The sequence below is a fragment of the Rhinolophus sinicus genome, chromosome 14, assembly GCF_057876585.1.
Source record: "Rhinolophus sinicus isolate RSI-liver-muscle chromosome 14, RSI-T2T, whole genome shotgun sequence".
NCBI classification, from domain to species: Eukaryota; Metazoa; Chordata; class Mammalia; order Chiroptera; family Rhinolophidae; genus Rhinolophus; species Rhinolophus sinicus.
The window spans coordinates 45,232,163-45,252,242 of record NC_142514.1 but is presented as its reverse complement, the minus strand read 5'-3'; positions in this window follow the sequence as shown (position 1 = coordinate 45,252,242).

The following is a 20,080-nucleotide window of genomic DNA, read 5'->3' as shown; positions in this document are numbered from 1 at the left end:
CTCAGCATCCCATGGCAGTTTCAAGGGTCTAATGCTATGGTTAGTGAGTGTGAGAGAGAAAAGGCTTGGGAAGGCTTTCAGAAGGAGCAGCCTTTTATATTCCCTCACAGTGTAAGCCCATTCCGTGCCCACAGTGGAGTCGCCCAGCCCACAGCTCTGAACACAGGCTCACAGCACAGGCAGCCAGTGCCCATGAGCTGGCCTGGTGTGGGAATGGGAGCATTTTCAACCGTTTGAATTAGCTGAGAAATTTGAATGAGGAAACATGCAGAGTTTCAGGCAGTAGCAGTGGGTTATGAGAAATCATGAGAGGGAGTAAAGCATGAAAACAGAAGAGGAGTTTGCATACTAGAGGTGAAGACAGGTTGATAATATGAGCAAGGAGCAGCTATGAGTAGAGAAATGATGGGGAAAAAAAGAGAATAAACCTATGGAGTAGATACCTGTGGACTGTCCGCCAGGTCCTCCTTTCCCAGGAACCTCTCCCTTCCCTCCACCATCCACAAAACCACAGCAGGAGCTGCCACGTTTCTACAAGAAGACTTGGTCCCTGGCCCTCGAACGATAGACACTGTACATTACCTGGGCCAAGCTGGCCCTTTCCAAGGAATTCTGAAGCTGGGATTTAGGAGAGAGATTCCGTCTCCTTCTGGGTGTCCGGGTTAAAACACGTAGATCTCAGAAGCCACTAGGGAACCAGTTCAGCCTTGTAAACCAAGGAGCAAAAGTGACTCTCCAGCCAAGAAGACTGAAGCATACTTCCTGGCGTCACCAAAGCAATCCTTATTCCTTCCCTACGGCCCAATGGATGCCCACCTTTCAATTCCAAACTATCCGACTTATTTTCTTTCCCCTATCTCCTCTCTGGGTTGTGTCGCTTGGTGGGAGGCCACCACTAGCATGGTGTCTGGAGCAGGCTACCTCAGGTGTTGAATCCCAGCTGGACCATTTGGCCACTGAGGCTCTTAAACTGGGTGGATAACAGTTCCTCTCCTTTGTTCTTGCAAGCAGTTAATCAGATTAGGTATCCACAGAGTGCTTGGCCTGTATAACAGAGCTCAGGATGAAGCAGAGTACTTCCCCTTTCCTCTGGCCATTTGATCCTTTTTCCTAGACCTGGCCCCATAAAAAGAGCAGCTTGCCTTCACTGAGTGCTTAGAACTAACTACCCAGGCATCAGTCTAGTTAAGGGTGTGGTACGAAATCCTTTACTCCTCACGATAACCCAGGGAGGTAGGTATTAATATTATCCCTCTTGTACATATGAGGAAACTAAAGCACAGAGAGGTTAAGTAATTAATCCAAGGCCACACAGCTAGTAAACAGCCAATCTGGGATTTCAAGTCAGGAGATCTGACTTTAACTGCACTCCACAGCCTGCTGTACATCCGGAGGTCTTCTTGCTTCCTAGCCAGTGACCCAGGCTATGGAGGGGTGCCCAGCAGCAGGGGGTGGACACTGCTGAGGGAACAAAGCTGCTTCAGGGACATAACATTAAGTCAGTGGCTGACCTGCAGGTCCAGCTGGGTGGCCCTAGGACAGAGGAGACACACAGGCAGAGTGTTTGGGACTGGAACAGCTGAGGGGTCAGGAACGTCCTGTGCTCAGTATTCCTGGGGAAGAAAGCAGCATTCTGTCCAGGGTACAGATGGTCTGAACCCACATTGCCTCAATTGCCCCTCAGAAGGGAATTCCTAGCAGTTCCAAATCATTTCCTTTACCCTCTCTCCCATCTTGGAAAGAGGAGGGCCTGGAACATGGGGAGCCCAGCCGGCGTGCAGGCGGGCGTTGCCTGCCTTATCTCTGCCCTGCCTCCACGTCCTGCACCCTATCCTGCTTCCATGTTCCGTGAGGGCCTGGAAACAGCTCCTGGGTCTTTGCTCTGAAACCCATGGGACCATTCTGTTCTTGACTGGGGGGTGGGGGGGGGTTGACATTTTCCAATCCTCACATTGCCTTACAAATGAGGAAATTTCCACTCTTCTTCCCAGAAGGAAAAGCTAGGAAGGAAACTGTGCTTAGACCCCCTCCTCCCCCACCACCCCAGTGGTCAGATCGAGAGCAGGAATGGAGCCAAGCTCAGGCCTGTCTCGGTTCTACCTGCCCACAGAGAGGACACCTGCTGCTCTGCACTCCTTGTCAGTGGGACAGACACAGCTCTGAAGGGACTTGAGATTCTGACACCAATTCCAGTGTGTGTGGGATGAGGGTGGTTCTCCACATCCAAGCAGTTCTCCAACACCAGCTGGGTGTCTAACTGTTCACTTCAATTCTGACACTGTCTACCAGGAGATAGCATCAGTACCCACAGATTAAGGGCTCAGTCCTATAAGACTGCCCTTCTCTCGCCCACTTCAGACAGCAATTGCAAGTCCAGGTTTCCACCTGTGCTTCTGACTGACTGGCTGCCCTCCTGGGATTTGATTCATTTGCTAGAGGCTCACAGAATTCAGAGAAACATTTTACTCACTAGATCACCGGTTTATTATACGGTAAAAGGATATAACTCAGGAACAGCCAGACAGAAGAGATGCACAGGGCAAGTTATGGGGAAAGCATGCAGAGCTTCCACGCCTCTTGGAGGCTGCCACTCTCCCCGTATCTCCACGTGCTCACTGACCCGGAAGCTCTCCAAACCCTCCTTTTGGATTTTTATGGAGGCGTCGTTACATAGGCACGAGTGATTAAGTCATTGGCCATTAATAATTGAACCTCCAGCCCCTCCCACCTCCCCAGAGGTGGGGGTGGACTGAAAGTTCCAACCATCTAATCACGTGGTTGGCTCCACTGGCCACCTGCACCCCCATCCTTAGGCGCTTTCCAAACTCACCTCATTAATATAACAAAAGGCACCTTTATCGCTTTTTCATCACCTAGGAAATTCCAAGGGTTTTAAGAGAGCTATGCCACAGAGACACACTATACTTCTTATTATAAATCACAGTATTACAGGGACACTGCAGGGGGCACTGCAGCTTTGCCTGTGATCAGAGTGAAAGTGTGATTCTGAGCTCAAGTGTTAGGATATTCACACTCTTGTTTTGAGCTTTGATCAGTAATAAAATTGACATCTCTAGTATCTTATCTTCCAGTTGTTTGCCATCTTGAAAAATGGGAAAAGTGATGTTATTGATTGCCCCCAACTTCCCTTCCCCCTAAGTCGTCCCCACTCCCTAGTCAGTACACTGGTTTTAGGGGTGAGGCCACCTGCTCCAGCTAGGAGAAATAAGGTGGGAAAAGGATAGGGGGATGGGGGCCATGGAAGATGAAGAAATCTTGTCTGAAGGGGGCACTGCCAGACCCCAGAATGTCTGAGCCTGCAGTTGACACTTGTCTCACTGTCAATGTCACCTCCGTTGCATGACTCAAGAGGGCACCATCTCATTGTGTTGTAGTCAGTCACTTTCTGGAGTTGTGTTCCCAGAGTTGCCATTCACAGATGACACAATGGTGCCCTCTGGACTTGTGCAACAGGGTGCCCTGGTGTGAGACACCCAGGGGGTGGGGGATTGGGGCATCCAGACCGCATGGCTCAGAGGTCTGGTCAGGCAAGCAGGTGGATTGAGATCCAGGTAAGACAGACAGTACCATGGGGCAGTGTTTGCCCATCAGACGTCCATCTAGGAATTAGAGGACGGGAGTCAGTTGTTCAAAGCGGGGCCCAGCCTAAGAAGCAAAGAGAGTGACAATTCAGGATGGCAACAGTTATAGAGCCACTTGGGTGCCAGCCCCAGTCAGACATGATCTGATCTTTAAAGCTCTCATAGCCCAACAGCGAACACATGAGAACCAAGGGTCAGCTCAGCCAGCACTCTCTCCTAGTTTCTGGTGGCCCCAGGCATTTCTTGGCTTATAGCAGCATAACTCTATCTTCATGGAGCCATCTTTTCCTTGCGTGTGTCTTCTTATTGTCTTCCTTCTGTGCATGTCTGTCTCTGTACCCAAATTTTACCTTTCTATGACAGTCATATTGGTTTAGGGCCCATCCTAATGACCTTATTTTAACTGAATTACCTCTGTAAAGATCTTATTTCCAAATAAAGGCACATTCTGGGGTACTGAGCTGAGGATTTCAACATATCTTTTTCCCCCCCCTTTGGAAGGGGATACAATTCAACACATAACACACGTTTTTGTTCCTCTCTCCTTAAAATGTTCTTCCCTCTAGCTCTCACTCTTTCCAACAACAGCTAATGCCTACCTCTTCTAGAAGTTTCACCTCCTCTGGAGAGCCTTCTGTGACCTTACTTCAGAACTTGGGGAGAGGCAGATGAGATTGTCAAGTGCTTACTTCCCCCAAACACCATTAGAACACCCTATAGATAACAACAAGGCTGGGTTCATTCTTTTCTCATTACCACTGAGTCTTACTAGAGCGTTGGCGAGGGACAGGCAAAGTTGGGATCTCTGTGAGGTTTGGCAGTCTGGTTTAAGGCAGGTCTTTCAATGTGGGGCTTGATTAGGGTTGGGTAAGGATCACGATATACTAGTCTAGGATTGGTGGACACAGCAAGGGGAGCATTTTTAAGGCAAAGGGTTCAAAAAATCTTGGGGCGTAAGCTGCTATTTGATGTTTTCTGTTGAAGAGTTGAACAATTTGGTAATCATTTATATTACTTTTGGGAAATTTCCGAAGTAGACAATTATTTTAACTTTTATCTTTTGGACAAGAATTTCCTCAAATAGTCAAATTATGTTGATGAAAAGAGTGGAATAGGAAAGTCATGTTAATGTAGACTGTAGCTGTGTGGGTATAAATGGTTTCATTTCTCAAGAGTCAGGTGGCTCAACTGAGGAAGGAGAGAGCCAGGGAGGCTCAGAGCTGGTGGGTCTGGACACCTACCAGTTGCTTATTAGGACTCTAAAAAAATAATCCTGCAGAGGGAAACTCCCTCCCCTCGTAACCACGTAACACAATAATGCCATTCGAATGTACATTCACCATCCTCTTAGCATTGACTTTTTGTCACTGGCCCCATGGGAAGCCATTTGGTCTTCCTCGTCCACCTTTCCTCTCCTTCTAGCCCTGGCTTAGCCTTAACTCAATCATCAGGCTAGAACAGGTGCCTAAGATCTGATCAGGCTGTTCCTTTCTCCCAGAGTCCATAGGGTCTGGGTGAGTATTGGCCAGGGGCAAGTCACATGATTGCACCAGTGACCTTTTCCCCACACGTGCCTCATCTGTGTACAGTCTGGAAGCAGGAGGCCTGCCCTGCAGTTCCAAAGCAATTATCCTGTTGCAGACATCAGGCCAAATGAGCAGGCCTCGCAGGGGTGAATACTGATGCATATAGGAAAGGTCAAGCAGTTCTGGCAAGCGCACAACCTCTAGTTGTGAGAGACACAGATGCATCTGGCCCCAGACAAAAAAGATCGAATCTAATTTCTAAGCTGATAGACACAGCTAGCTGCCTGTGACAGAACACCAAGACTGATATGCCTAGAAAATGTTGGGAAGGGAAGGGCGATGGTAATTCTTAAAATTTAGTGAGGGCCTACAAGGCATTTTTAACATATCATTTCATGGGAAAGCTCAGCAAATCACAATCTTTCTAAATTGCATAATATTTTCAATACCCTAGGAGAATCCTCTGCTTAAAGGAAATGTGTAGTAAACCTCTGAAATGAAAGAAACATTCCCTGTTTTTGTTTTGTTCATCTGGTTGTCCTCTCTTTGACAAAAACCTGATATCCAAAAGGCACCAGTCAGTGTTTTCCACTGAATGCGTGCTACCCAGCTGTGTAGCTAAGGTGAAATTCGATCTCCCAGTCCCAACAACAGCAACACTTCTCTAATATTTCGTTTGTTAATTGTGAATAGAATCAAAAGATCTGAAAGGGTGAAGAGCCCTTTCTTTCCAGAACCTATGTCCCACCAATGCTTCCATTCTGCTCTGTAACTCTCATCTACTCACTTGAGGAATGAGGGAGCCCTCTAGAAAGAGGAGTCTTCACACATGCTTACCTTTCTTTCACTCCTGCACCCAGGCGCAGCTTTGCCTCCGTGGCTCCCTATAGCTCAGTGCAGCTCTGTCCCTCAGCTTCTATGACTCTTTTCTCCCTGGTCTCCTCCAGATCTCCATCTCAGGCGCCTCTCTTTGAATTCCTTTGAAAGGTTTCATCCTCACCTCTTCTCTTCCTTCCTCTGCCTTAGCCCCCTCAGGATTTCTGTGATTACTTTCATCCAAACCATGTCTACTCCTACATCTTTGCCCTGACTCTCCTGAGCGCCATTCGTCTGATCATGAAGCAGTGCCTGATGTCCTGCCCTGTCCACTACGTCTGACACCCTGTTCAGGCATCTGCCTGAACCTGTTCTGAGCTCCTGGTGCCCTACCCTAAACAAAATCCATCAAGGGCTCCCCACTGCCTACAGAAATTCTCTAAACTCTAGCCTTGGATTCAAGATCTAGTATGTTCTGGCTTCCAGACAGCCCCCACTTGTTACATCCTTCAACTAGAAACACCTCTACCCTTACCCTACCTCTGAGAACTTGCTTATGTTTCATTTGCTATTATGATATTTTCTGCATGTTCAGATATCACCCAGGGTTCTTATTTAGTCCTCTGGTCTTACGATACCAAAATACCTTGGCAAGTAAGTAAATCCCAAAATGCAGTCTCCAGTGGGTGTGATACCGGACTAAGGTCAACAGATGGTGCAACAGGTTTGCCTCAAAGGAAAATCAAGTTCTACTAGCTGCCATTATAGAAAAAATATATTCACCTATTTTAAGAAGTTGGAAAAACAATAAAATAAACTCAAAGAAACTAGAACAAGGGAAGCAATAAATTTACTATCAGAAATTAATGATTAAAAAACAATAAAATGAATTTATAAATCTAAATGCTGGATCACTGAACAATATGGGTGTCCGTAGCAGGTCTTAAAGAAGAAACAAAAGGAGAAAGCACAAAAACACAAAATTAGGATAAAGAGAAAAATAGAAAAAATATAAATATATGTGAGACTATTAGATACTACTATAATCTAACACATTTGAAAACCCAAATAAAATTGCTAATCTTCTAAGAAAATATATGTTACCAAAATTAAGTTGGAAAGAGATGGAAAACCTAAACAAATTAACAAACTGGAAGAAATTGAGAATATTCTCCTCAAAAACTCTAGTCCCAGATCATTTCATATGTGAATCTTGCAAATATTGAATGAACCGATATTCTCGAAGCTGTTTATTCCAAAGCATAGAAAAATAAAGGAAATATCTTAATTCATTTTACAAAATTGACAAATCACTAATCTAAGAACCTAATAAAGACAAAAATCACAGACCAATTTTACTTGCTAATAGAGATGAAATAGAAAAAAGTTAAAAAAAAACCCTATATATACAAACCTCATATAAATTACATACTATATCAAATTAAACCAGAAGTCCATTAAAAGAATAACACAAGACGAAGTGAGGTTCATTTCAGGAATCGAGGATGGTTCTATATTAGGATATTTAGTAATAATTATATTTAGTCATCATATATAATAATTATATTTAGTAAAAATTAATTTTAAATAAGTCAAAAGAGAAAAACCATGATTGCCTTTATTAATGTTAAAAATGCATTTAATGAAATTCCTTACACCCATTCCTTATAAACTTAATAAAATGAAAATGTAAGGGTATTCCCTTATCTTAATGAACACATTTCTCAAAACCAAAGCCAAGATTTGCTTAATGTGAAAACACTAGAAGCATTTCTAATAAAGTCAGATACAAGAGAGGGCCTGATAGTACCACTATTATTGAATATTGTTCTAGAAGTTCTTTAGATAAAGACTGAATTAAAATGTGTAATTAACAGAGAGGAGGTTGCAAAACTGTCATTATTTACAGATGATATGATTGCAACCACTTTAAAAATGCAGAAACTGCTTAAACCTACTAGAAAAATAAGAAAGGTGAATGGAGATGATTTACAAAATTAAAATTTAAAAAGCACTATTTTACTAAAAATAACTTCCAGTTAAAAATGATTTCTAGGTCAAGATGGTAGATTGGGCACATTCTAAAACTCTACCTTCCATGCCTAATATATAGAAATGCTAGCTAAAATATTTGAGTATTAAAATATTTTAATAACACATATCTCAAATGCAAGAAAAAGGGACTCCATAGGTATCAGACAGAGAGCAGTACCTGAGGTTATACCTCTCATGAAAGGACCAGGAACAGATACAGGCTGTAGAAGCTGGATTTAAAATGCCCACAGGCCTGTCATTTAATAAGGAGCTGGGACTGGAGTCAGAATCAAGCTGCCCATCCACCAATGGAAATCTGAATGTGTTTCCACTAGCCCAAGTTCTTAGCTAGAAGATTGAGTTAGCCCTCCCAGACTGGTGAAATTGGAATCCTGGGTTTACACCACATACGTGTCGGACCTGCATTCTCAGAGTGACAAAATCCAAGCCAATTCACTAACATAAAAGATTATCCAGAATCAGAGAACCGAAAATAAGACCTGAGCAGAGGCAACCAAATAGGAGTTGCCCCAAATGGAGACCTCCACAAGCCAAGCCTCAAGAGGAGAAATCTCTTGAGCAAGAATTATAATACATGTGGGGAAGTCCAATATAGTTTAAGTACAGCCTACATACTTAAGTGGGAGAACTCACTCCTGAAGAAGTAAAGATACTATAACAATCTGAAAGAGAGATTAAAATAAATGTACTTCAGATATTCGAATAAAGAAAGAATAGGCCATGAAGCATAAACAGGAGGGGACATTCTACTAGTATGACTCAAGCCAGTAAGGTTTCTAACCTCAGTCACTTGCTCTGTCAGAATCTGTTTTTCCCAAACAATCACCTAGGTGGGGTCCCCATGGACCCATCTACACAGCCCCAACTCCCCCTACCCACTAGATGCGATTTCCCCTTTGGGATCCCTGAATAGGCATCATAGTCTACTCTAACAGCATTCCCTAAATATGAATTTCTAATAGAAGGGGTTGAGGAAGGTCCTCAGTCCATTTCCATCTAGAGGGTCCTCATTTCCTTAGGCCACCTTGGCAACTCCATCCAGAGCTCAGCATAGGAAGGGCAATTAGGAAGGGGTAGCAGACTTAATGGAGTTCTTACCAATGTAGCCCTTCAATTACCAAGTACCCGCCTCCAGGCTGGGGCTTAAAGAAAGGGAAAACGACTGTGTATCTTAGGCACTAACCTAACCTTGGGTGTCAGAGAGAGCCTCCTGGAGGAGGCGAGGCTAACTGTCAAGTGGAAGGAATTTCCAGGTGACGATGGGGAGAAAGGTAGTGGGAACAGCAAAGGTACAGGAAGCGGAAAGACAGCACAGTACATTCAGAGAGCTGTCAGTCCAGAGAGGTTGGGTAGGGCATTATAATGAGGGAAGGGGGAAACCAGTTAGAGCCTCTTTAAAATCTTTGTTGCCTTGACTGAAATTTTAAACTTGTTTTGGCTGTCTCTTGAGCACATATACGTTTTTAAATTAAAATTTCCCTAATGAAAATATAAATTCTTGGATGGCAAAGAGTATGACACATATCCTTTTTCCCCACTGAACCCTATCCTAGTCTGGAGAGACCTATTGCCAGGCCACCAGGCCCAAATTTGGAATCATTGGAAGCACGAATGGATAATGAGTAATTTCCCTAAAGTCCCATAAGCTTTCTGCCCCTGGTGCCCCTGGGCTCTGCAAGGAACACAGAGGCCTCTGCTTCTAAGACGCTGGCAGGCAGAGGCGAGAGAAGCTCTGAGGCTGGAGGGGGCAGAACCACACCCAGCTCACTCTGGGTGACACAGCAAGGATCTTGCTTTTGAGATGCATGCTTCTTGCCTCAGGTTGTTGCTGTGTTCATTTCTTGACAATTTGCTAGCAGAATTCAAAAGTTTTCAAACAATGTTTTAGGGGGAGTCCCATGTTCTCGGGAATTTAATTTTGTGTTTTAATTTGAAGACAATGAGTAAAAAGCTTAACACTGAGTCAGAGCTGCTTCAGTTTTGGGACATTCGGGGAACGAAGGCTTCCCAGTTGCTTAAAAGAGAGAAATGTCCTTGGGGAATTAAGTCTCCCAAAGACAGGCAGAATCAAAACAGCCTGTTCTGGAGTGGGTAGAACCGCAATCACGCTGTGAGCAATTATGAAATTCCAGAAAAACAGAATCGTGAATATGATTATATTGTTTTTAATTCCACTGGCTTTGCAGCTTTGTTTGTAATTCAGTTATAATTCCATTTTATAGTTGTGAAAAGCTTTAAGCCCAAGGAGTTTAAATGTACACAAAGCTTGGCATAGTAACTTAATAACAGAAAAATTCTATAACAACATTTTTTTCATTAAAAAAAGTCAGGCAGGTCTGCAAGGTTTTCAAGGAGAGGCAGAAATCCTGCTGCTGGAAACATGAGACACTTAGTTGGCTTCGGCGTACAAGATCAGGTGGGCACCTGGCCTGGCACATTGATTGTGCACCTGACCAATTGTGGCATCTGGTTCACCCATTCATGTGCCCAGGAGACCGCTGCTTCCAAGTTCTTTTTCCCTTGCAGCCTGTCCTGACGTGGCCGAGGTGGTGGGGTGCCAATGGCCATCTCCATCAGAGGCAACCAAAAGTTTCATATCTAAAGATATTTGCTTGGCACCCCCACTGTTCTATGAAATAATAAGACCCTCAAATTTTGCCTCTCTCGCAAACAAATTTTGTTTGGATAGCGTGTTAGAAGGGACAGATTGGCTGCCAATCACATATTAACGTTGATGGGACTGCTTTTACTACCAGATGAATTGCACTTGGATAATTCAAACTTTTTAGAAAATCATTTGCCCACTGAGGAAAAGAAAACTGAAGAAATCATGAAGGAAGGCAAGAAATTTCATGGGGATGCATGATTGCTATCTTTATAGTACCCACATGAATATTCAAAGTATAAACTCAATTATTCTAAAACTTGTGGCGTAAATGAGTAGCGCTGCTTAATTAGACGTTGGTCTATCTGAAGTACTTGTGATGAATACTGAGGTTTCATCTAGACTTGCTTGAAACTTCAACTTTGTGCCTGTAAAAGACCCAGTATAGTCTTTCTTATTTCAAATGTATTATTGAGAACTCTTTGTTTATCTTATTCTTTAAACCCTACAGTATAAAGTATAAAGTATTAATGATCTTGGTACTGAACAAGAAAATTTACCAAAGGTGTCCACTTCTGAACTGTTTTATTATCTCAAAAGTTTAAATACGGGGCCAGCCCAGTGGCTCAGGCGGTTGGAGCTCCGTGCTCCTAACTCCGAAGGCTATCGGTTTGATTCCCATATGGGCCAATGGGCTCTCAACCACAAGGTTGCCGGTTCAACTAGACTCCTACAATTAAGATTGAACACAGCACCTTGAGCTGAGCTGCCGCTGAGTTCCCGGATGGCTCAGTTAGTTGGAGAGAGTCCTCTCAACCACAAGGTTGCCAGTTCGACTCCCACAAGAGATGGTGGGCTGCGCCCCCTGCAGCTAGCAACGGCAACTGGACCTGGACCTGGAGCTGAGCTGCGCCCTCTACAACTAAGATTGAAAGGACAACAACTTGACTTGGAAAAAAGTCCTGGAAGTACACACTGTTTCCCAATAAAGTCCTGATCCCCTTCCCCAATAAAATATTTAAAAAAAAAAAAAAAAAAAAAAAGTTTAAATAAGATGTTTTACTGCCATTGTTCTTTAACTGTCCAGTGCATGGACAATTCCCCTGGTGTGCTTAGGAGGGTGAAGGAATTCCTAAGATTTTCTGCAAAAATTAGTATAAGGATGTCATAACTAAATGGTGAACAGTAGACTGACACAGCTTCAAGCTGACACTGTCTTTTTTTTTTTTGCTATGTCGTTAGCTTTGATGATAAAAAAATAATTCTGTTGAGAACCAAAAATGAGGAAGAGAAACAGAAAAAGGAGGAAAAGTCATGTAGTACCCTAATTAAGCCTAAGAAACACTGGGATAGAAAATCTTACCAGTTTGAGGTCCCAAGGTTTACGTATTTCCTTAAGAAAGTAAGCTGATCCACTCTGTGGCTTTGATATCATGCACAAAAATATTATTTTATTCTTTTCTTTACCTGGGGGAGTGGGGGTAGATGCAGCAAATTTCTATGGCTCAAAAGACTTTCCTGAATCTGGAGACCACGAGTTTGAGCTAAGAAGTCTGGCCTTTACCTTTAGAGTAGAAACCTTAAAAGATAAGACTGTGTAAAGAATCCAGCCAGATAGAAATTCCTCTTCAAATGTCTCGAACTCATGTGCATTTCCTGGATGCTAGCTCTTTGGGCAAGAAACAGACTCACTGAAGAGACTTTGGAAATGGCAATAGGGTAGACTGAGTCCACTCAACTGACTCACTGAGGGATTCTGTCCCCCATAAGACCCTGGAGATACTTATTTGCCAAAATATCTTAAAGTACCACAAATTGCCAAAATAGTGCACAGGGAATCACCCAACACTACTGAGATGGTCCCAGTAAAGTAGAGGCACATCTTAATGGCAGTGTGGGCTTTTTGATGATGTGATCGTTATTATAAATGCTCTGAAGACTACCTCTGTTCAGTCTCATTTCATACCCTGGAGAGACGGCAAGTTTATTTGTTTTGTTTTTACTTTTTGTTTTGGACTTTGTATTCTCCCCAGGTCTGGGAGGTGACATCATCCAAGACCTAAGGGTGAAGAATATCTTTAGAGGGTGATTGGGAAGTGTGTGCCCATGTTGGTCTCCTCTAGGAGAGGCCACACTGGACATCCTGGGGTGGATGGCTTGAGACCCAGTCTCCTTGAAGCCAGAACCCTGGAGAAGCAGAAACTGATCCTACAGAGGTCTGCCTACACTTTGAACCTTTCAAACTCCCTTGTGTTTTGGTGAAATGGCTAATAATGGCCTAAACTTGAGCAATGATGCATCACAGAGACCCCTGAGACTGGGTCCAATCTTCCAGGATCTGGCTGTGGGAGAAAAGCCATTTTCTGAGGAAAGCCATTTCCCCTTAAAAATGGACCTGCAAAGTTATCTGCAAAGTCATCTACATTTTGCCTGATGTCTTAAGTGTTCTCCTTCATCCCCCATCTGCCTCTCAAAAATATTTTAGTATAAAAGCCCACAGTTCCAAACTTAGTCCTATCCCAACAGCAATAGGTTTCTAGTGAATAGGAAATAGAATCTTAGGCAACTTAGCCTTCACTATGTGGGCCTCTGGGGATAGGTATGGGGCTAGGCATAGGGAGGGCAGCTGGCCACAAAGCACGCTGGCTCTTTCAGGAGCAACGTGCAACCAACTCATTGTGGCCAATTTCACGTAGTAGATGTTGTGAGTAGCAAGCTAGATCTTTATCTTCTCAGGATACACCAATAGCAATCTTTTTTTTCCTGTGAGAGCCAAGGCCTTTCTCCTTTTCCAAAAGCAGATTATTTGCACCTTGCGTCACTGATGGATGAACTCAAAAATCTCACTAGCATGTAAGACTTAGTAGCAATATCTGCCTTCGCCAAAGCTAAGTACTAAGACCTCCTTTTTTTATCTCACCTAAATCCCCTTGGATGAGGTCACATAGTGGCTCAGGGAAAAACTGGGTGGGTGGTGGATTGAACTCTAGAAAATGCGGCCGCCCCCCGGTACGTTCCACTGATGCAGTCTGCTGTTTCTCACTCTATTTCCAATCATTTGTCCTCTTATTCTTTAAACTTCTATCTTTGATTTCATTCGCTTTTTACCTCTAACTAAAGGTGAAAGTTGTTTGCATTTTAATTTAATTAAACGTGAAAGGAGTCTTTGAGTCTAATTCTTACCTTTTAATTTTAACTACCTCTTTTGTCATCCTGCCTGATGTCTTCTCATTTAATTCCATTAAAATAATAATAATAATAATCACCACCTAAGTGTTGATCACGACATTCCCCTGAACATAACCCTCCAATAGCTTCCAGGTTCCTATACATCCGCATATTAACTCCTAACTCTGGAGCAAGACTACAAAATGGAGGCCCACATATCCTACTTAAATAGCTAAAAATTATCAACTAAACCAACCAAACTACTGCAAATATACCTTTGTGAGGACATAGAATGGCAAGCTCCAATCCAGAATTTCAGACTCCTCCAAGCTCCATACTAGAACACGGAGAGGGAAAGAAACATCCCTAACCCACCACCCGTCTCTTCCCACCCCCTACCCACGCCCGCTCATTCTCAAATGTGGAGCATTCTCCTAAGACATAGGTAGGTGCCAAGACCCATCCACTGCTCTCCCTAAGTAACCACAAGCAGTCAGCCCTTGGCCACCTTTAGGGCCCAGGGATGCTCACATGAGGTGTCTATCCTTGGGAGGCTAGGTAGGTAAGAGGTGCTACAATGCTGTAGCAGGGCGCTGCAAGCCCCTCGGCAAGGAAATTCTGGGAGCTTGGCTAAGGGGGGGAGGGGGAAGGCTCTCTGCGTGGGCTCCTCCCTCAGCTCCTTGGACTCCTTTTGAAGGTATCGGGAGGGTCCAAAAGATGAGTTTTGGAGAGCCCAGCTGGACAGGGATTAAGATTAAGGGTCGTTCAAGGACAGTTTGTTTGTGAACACATTTGGTCCTCTCCACACTTCTCTCCTAGATTACCATTTTCTCCAGCCCGTGCTCTAAACATGAACTAAAATGAAACACGGAAGAGCAAGGAAATAAACACACAAACACACCCCTACAGTGAAGTAGAAAATGAGGGTAAAAGTAATGACTTCAAACTAACTTCATTAATAAGGTAAACATTGGTAAAAGAAAGGAAACAAAATTTTTAAATAAGTGCTAGAAATGCCAAGGAGATAGAAAGGATATTTAATGTAAACCAATCAAAGGCTAAAACCAACGCACAAAGTTAAAAAACATGAAACTAGAGGGGATAAGATTTAGTGGGTAGAAAGATGCGCCTACAGGATTAAGGACAAAGAGCACTTAAAGATAAAAAATTAAAAGCACAATCTACAAGCAGATAAATGGGTGCAGTGCCTGAACATAACACCCAGTGAAATAATTCAAACAGAGGTGTTGTAATGTCACTAGAAATCAACATTCAAAGTTACCAGGGACCACTTTTTCCTTGTGAAAATGTGTTTTTTAATTATACCCTTTGTTGGCAGCCAGAGGTGAGAAGCTGGCCCTCTCAGTTGAGGCAGTCTAAATTGCTAACACTGTTTTTGAAAGCAATATGGGTACTATTCAGCCAAAGCCATAAAATGACTATGTTCTTTGACCCAATAACTCCGCTCCTGCTGGACCGACTGACCTACGGTGGAAGTCCTGTGAGGGAGCATGGCTAAACAAAGGGAACATTTCTAGCCATAAACATTTCTATCTTTGTATTTATGCTGATTAGAAACTTAAAGCAGGGGAAAAAAAGAAAGTAAAGGAAACTGAAAGCAAACAAAATGTCCAAAGGTAGGGGAAAGGTTTAACAAATTATGCTACATTTACTTGAAGAAATATGAAGCAATTAAATGATTACAAAGCTTTTTAATAAAAAGATACCATTTACTAAGGGACATACACAGAAAATAAAATTCAATGTGCTCTAAAATTGTACAAGGTCTACAAATCATTTTTTTTGTTTAAATCAATGTTCTAATAGCTGTGATGCTTCTGTGGTAAATTATGGGTAATTCCTTCTTCCCTTCACTTTCACAATTGTGGTATAGGTACACTCATTTTATCACAGAAACCCAAGGCATTTAAATACCTTTTGATTCTGCTTCTGAGTTTCTGTCCTTAAGCTTAGAAATCTTTATATGTCATATTTGTCTGGTTTGGAGGCTACAACCTCCAGCTCAGAGGCCTCTCAGACAACAAATACTGTTACTCACTTTTGGCAGCTTGAATTATTTACTCTTCAGATTCAAGTGGGGTATCGGCATTGACATGACCCTAAAAACTGACAAAACATTACTTTATTCTTGGGCAAATTAAGTGAAAAAGAGAACAAAAAGCAATATCTCTCCTAGTTGATTCCAAGTTGGGTGTGTCTTATTTAATGACATTTCTAAACTTCTTCAAAATCTCATCCTAAGTGTCATTTCCTCAGATAAACCTGTGGCTCCTCAATCCCCTCTCTACGGTTACCCAGAAAACACAAGTTTCCTCCTTATATAACTAACTCACACTTCCTCTTTTCATGCCTGGCTTTCCCACTAAGACCATAACCTCTATGAGGACAAGGAATGTCTCTCAGCACAGAAGTGTTTAGACCCGGGGTATTAACAGCTCTGACTACAGTGAAGAGAGATGGACCTCGGTCTCTAACAGCCTCACATTTGCTGCCTGCTTGAGGGAGATTACCACATGAAAAGTGTAATGTCTGCACACTCCCAAAGAAAAACTAACAAATAGAAAGTAAACAATGTGGATTTATATAAGACCTCTAAGCCCCAGCCATACTGAAGGAACAGGAATTCTCTGCATGTATCAAGTCCTCACCTCGCTGGGCTGCTGTACCTATATCTGGAAGCCCTTCTTCCTGTCTTTGCCCAGCTAATTCCTAGGACCCTTCAGGGCTAGGTCTGGATATCAGCTTCTTTAAGCCTTTTTTTGGCTCCCCAGACTGTGCACATTTGCAGGGAGCAATTAATTCCTGAGAATGGATGCAAACCATTCAACGATGCTCAGATGCAAAGAATTTGTTGATCTGCAGGTACCTTCTAACTCCCCTCATGTCGTGCCTGTAAAAACAAGGATACCATGCCAGTGGGGATTTAGTCCCTAAAGTGTTCATATTTCTTTAACAATCTGGAGGTAGTTGGGAATGTAAAATGGTGCAGGCAGTATGTAAAACAGGATCAAGCTTTCTAAAAAAAATTACAATAGAATTACTATATGACCCATCAATCCCACTACTAATAGGTAGATATCCAAAAAAACTGAAACCAGGATCGCAGAGATATTTATATATCCATGTTCATTGCAGCATTACTCACAATAGCCAAGAAGTATAACCAACTTAGGTGTCCGAGGACCGATAAATAAGTGGTATACACAATAGAATATTATGCAGTCTTAAAAAAGGAGACTGTCACGCACTACAATATTGATGAACTTCAAGGACATTATACTAAGTGAAACAGCCAGTCAGAAAAGAACAAATACTGACGATTTTATGAGGGAATCTAAAGTAATCAAAATCGAAGAAACAGAAAGTGGAAAAATGGTTGTGTTGGGAGGGGGAATTAATGCGCATAGTTTCAGTTTTGCAAGATGAAAAATTTCTCGAGAGCTGTTGCACATAACACTACTTAACTGTATACTTAAAAATGTTTAAGATGGTAAATTTAATGTTATGTGATTTTAACCACAATGAAAAAACAAAACAAAAAATTTAAACCTTAGTGACAATAGACTAAAATACAAATATTTGAAAAAATATGTGGAAAACCATTTAGAATTTCACATCATTCATACTGCTATCTACTCTGTAAATTTGGTCAAGTTAAAAATTATGATTAAAAAAATATATGACTTTTCGTTTCCTCCTCTATAACATGGGGGATAATAGCACAGAAGATTCTAGTTATGAAAGAGTATGGTGTAGAAAGCACCCCGGTGTCTAACGTGCAGTACAGGTTCAGCTATCATCACAACCTGGTTCCCACCAGGCTTCCCACCAAAGAAACCACCCAAATATCCGGTAACAGCCATTTGGTTCCACAAATAATATGACATACAATAACAATTAAAGTCATACTTTTTAATTCTACAGGCCCAGTAAACAAACTTTGAGGGAAGGGATATTTAGCTTTTATCAAACCTCCAACAATGGAGGTATTCATATCTTTTTCGAGCATTGCTGTAATTAAATCAATAGCCTTATGGGTCATAAATGTAACAATTACTCTGAATCCCCACATACTTCACCTCACCCCAAAACAGAGAAAAGAAGGGACCTTCATATTACCTGAATGGTCCTGGCCTGGGGAGATAGGGTGGACCTGGGCTGTGGCAGGCCTCTTGTCAAGATGGCACAACTAGAGATTGTTTTATATGTATAAAATTTTATAATTTTTGCCTTGTGGCAAAATAATTTAAAAATTGGAACTTATGCATCCCCTGCCTTCCTTATACTACTGTTCTAGAAGACTATTAGTCAATCTCCTTTTTTATAGCCTGAAATCCCCTTAATACTTTACACTTTAAATTATTTTATTCCTCTTGGAAGTAGTGGAAGTTATAAATTTCAGAAAAAAATTGATCGGTGGAACAGAATAGACAACTTAGAAACAGATTTTTAAGAGTCAGAAAAACTGGCTTACTAGTTCGCAATAAATAAAAATGAATTCCTGCTTAAACCATATATGAACTAGGATTCTGGATGGATTAGAAAATGAAATGTTTAAGATTAAAATGTAAAGCCATACCCAGTGCTGATGAGTGTGGAGCAACTGGAAATCTTATATATTGCTAGTGGGAATGCAAAATGGTACAGCTACTTTGGAAAACACGTTAGTATATAGTTATCATACGATCCAGCAATCCCACTGGAGGTACACAGCCAAGTGAAGTGAAAAAGGTTCACACAAAAACCTGCACAAAAATGTTTGTAACAGCTTCATTTGAAATCATCAAAAACTTTCTTTCAACTTGGAAATGGATTAACAAACTATGATACATCCACACACTAGCCCGCAGGCTTGTCTCTCAGCCTGGTCACTGTAAATAAATACGTCAGCAGCATCCTGCTGCTTGATCTCCTCTAACCCTCCTTGGATCACTGCAGGGACAGGGTTAGTCTAGGGGACAGCAGTTCTTCAGAGCTGAATTGGGCTCGTGACCATATTGCTTTGTAACAAATTACCATAAGCTAGGGGGCTTAAAACAAAAAAATGTATTCGCTCACAATTCTGGAGGCCAGAAGTCTGAAATCAAGCTATTAGCATGACCACTCCAAAGGATCTAGGAAAGAATACTTCCATGTCTCCTTTTAGTGGTGGCCAGAATACATGGGTCTTCCTTGGCTTGTAAACGTAGCATTCCAATCTCTGCTTTTTAATATGGTCTTCTCCCCAACTGGTGTCTTTTCTTATAAAGACACCAGTCATTGGATTACAGCCCACCCTAATCCAGTTTTGACCTCATCTTATTACATCTGCTAACCTATTTCCAAAGGTCACATTGAGATTACAAGTGGACATGAATTTTGGGGGACACTATTTAATCCAGTAAAACCATCTATTCTCCCTTATGCTGTACGGGGGTTAACCAGTAAATGTGAAAAAGGTCCTTGTCAACAATTTTACTTAGCAGGTCTCACAACATAAGTCTCTAATACTCCACTCCAACCCCACCCCCAGAAGGGACTAAGTCACTTTTCCATGACACCTCTTGACCTTTTGCTTCCAACTTCTAGAGATACGGTAATTTGTCTGTTGGTTTCCAGGTAAATATTTAATTGGTTCTCAAAAGAAAAGCATCCATATTTGCAGCATTTCTGTGGGAAATACCCCCACCATGGTGGGATAAAATGTGCATAAGTAGTCTTCCTCAGCCAGTGAGCCAGCTCATGTTCCCTTCACCCCAAGCTGTTTCTTAGCTCTTAAGACCTTTGCCATGCCCTTCTCAAAATACTGGACACCCATGTAAACCCCAAATGGTCCTCACATCTTCCTGGGGTATGTTCATTAGCTGGGAACTAAGAAAAAGGACTCCCACAACTTCTAACAACTTAAATGCCAAAGACATAATAGCAAATTTAAGCCAATCTCAAAAGGTTACATACTGTTTGATTCCACTTCTGTAACATGTTTGAAATGACAGAATTATAGAAATGACCTAGTGCTGGTTAGGGCTTAGGAGTCAGATACAACCAGGTGTCAGGGTGGCACGAGGGAATTTCTTGGTGATGAAGTTCTTGAGTGTGGTTACATAAATCTATACAGGAGGTAAAATTGCAAAGAACTATATACACATGTATAATTCCTGGTGGTCTTAGTGAGGCCTGTAGTCTCATGTACGAGGCTAAATAACCCCCAAAGATAGCAGGTCCTGATCTCTGGAACCTGTGCCTTTTACCTTATATATGGCAAAAGCAACTTTGCAAATGTGACTAAGTTAAAAATCTTCAAGTAG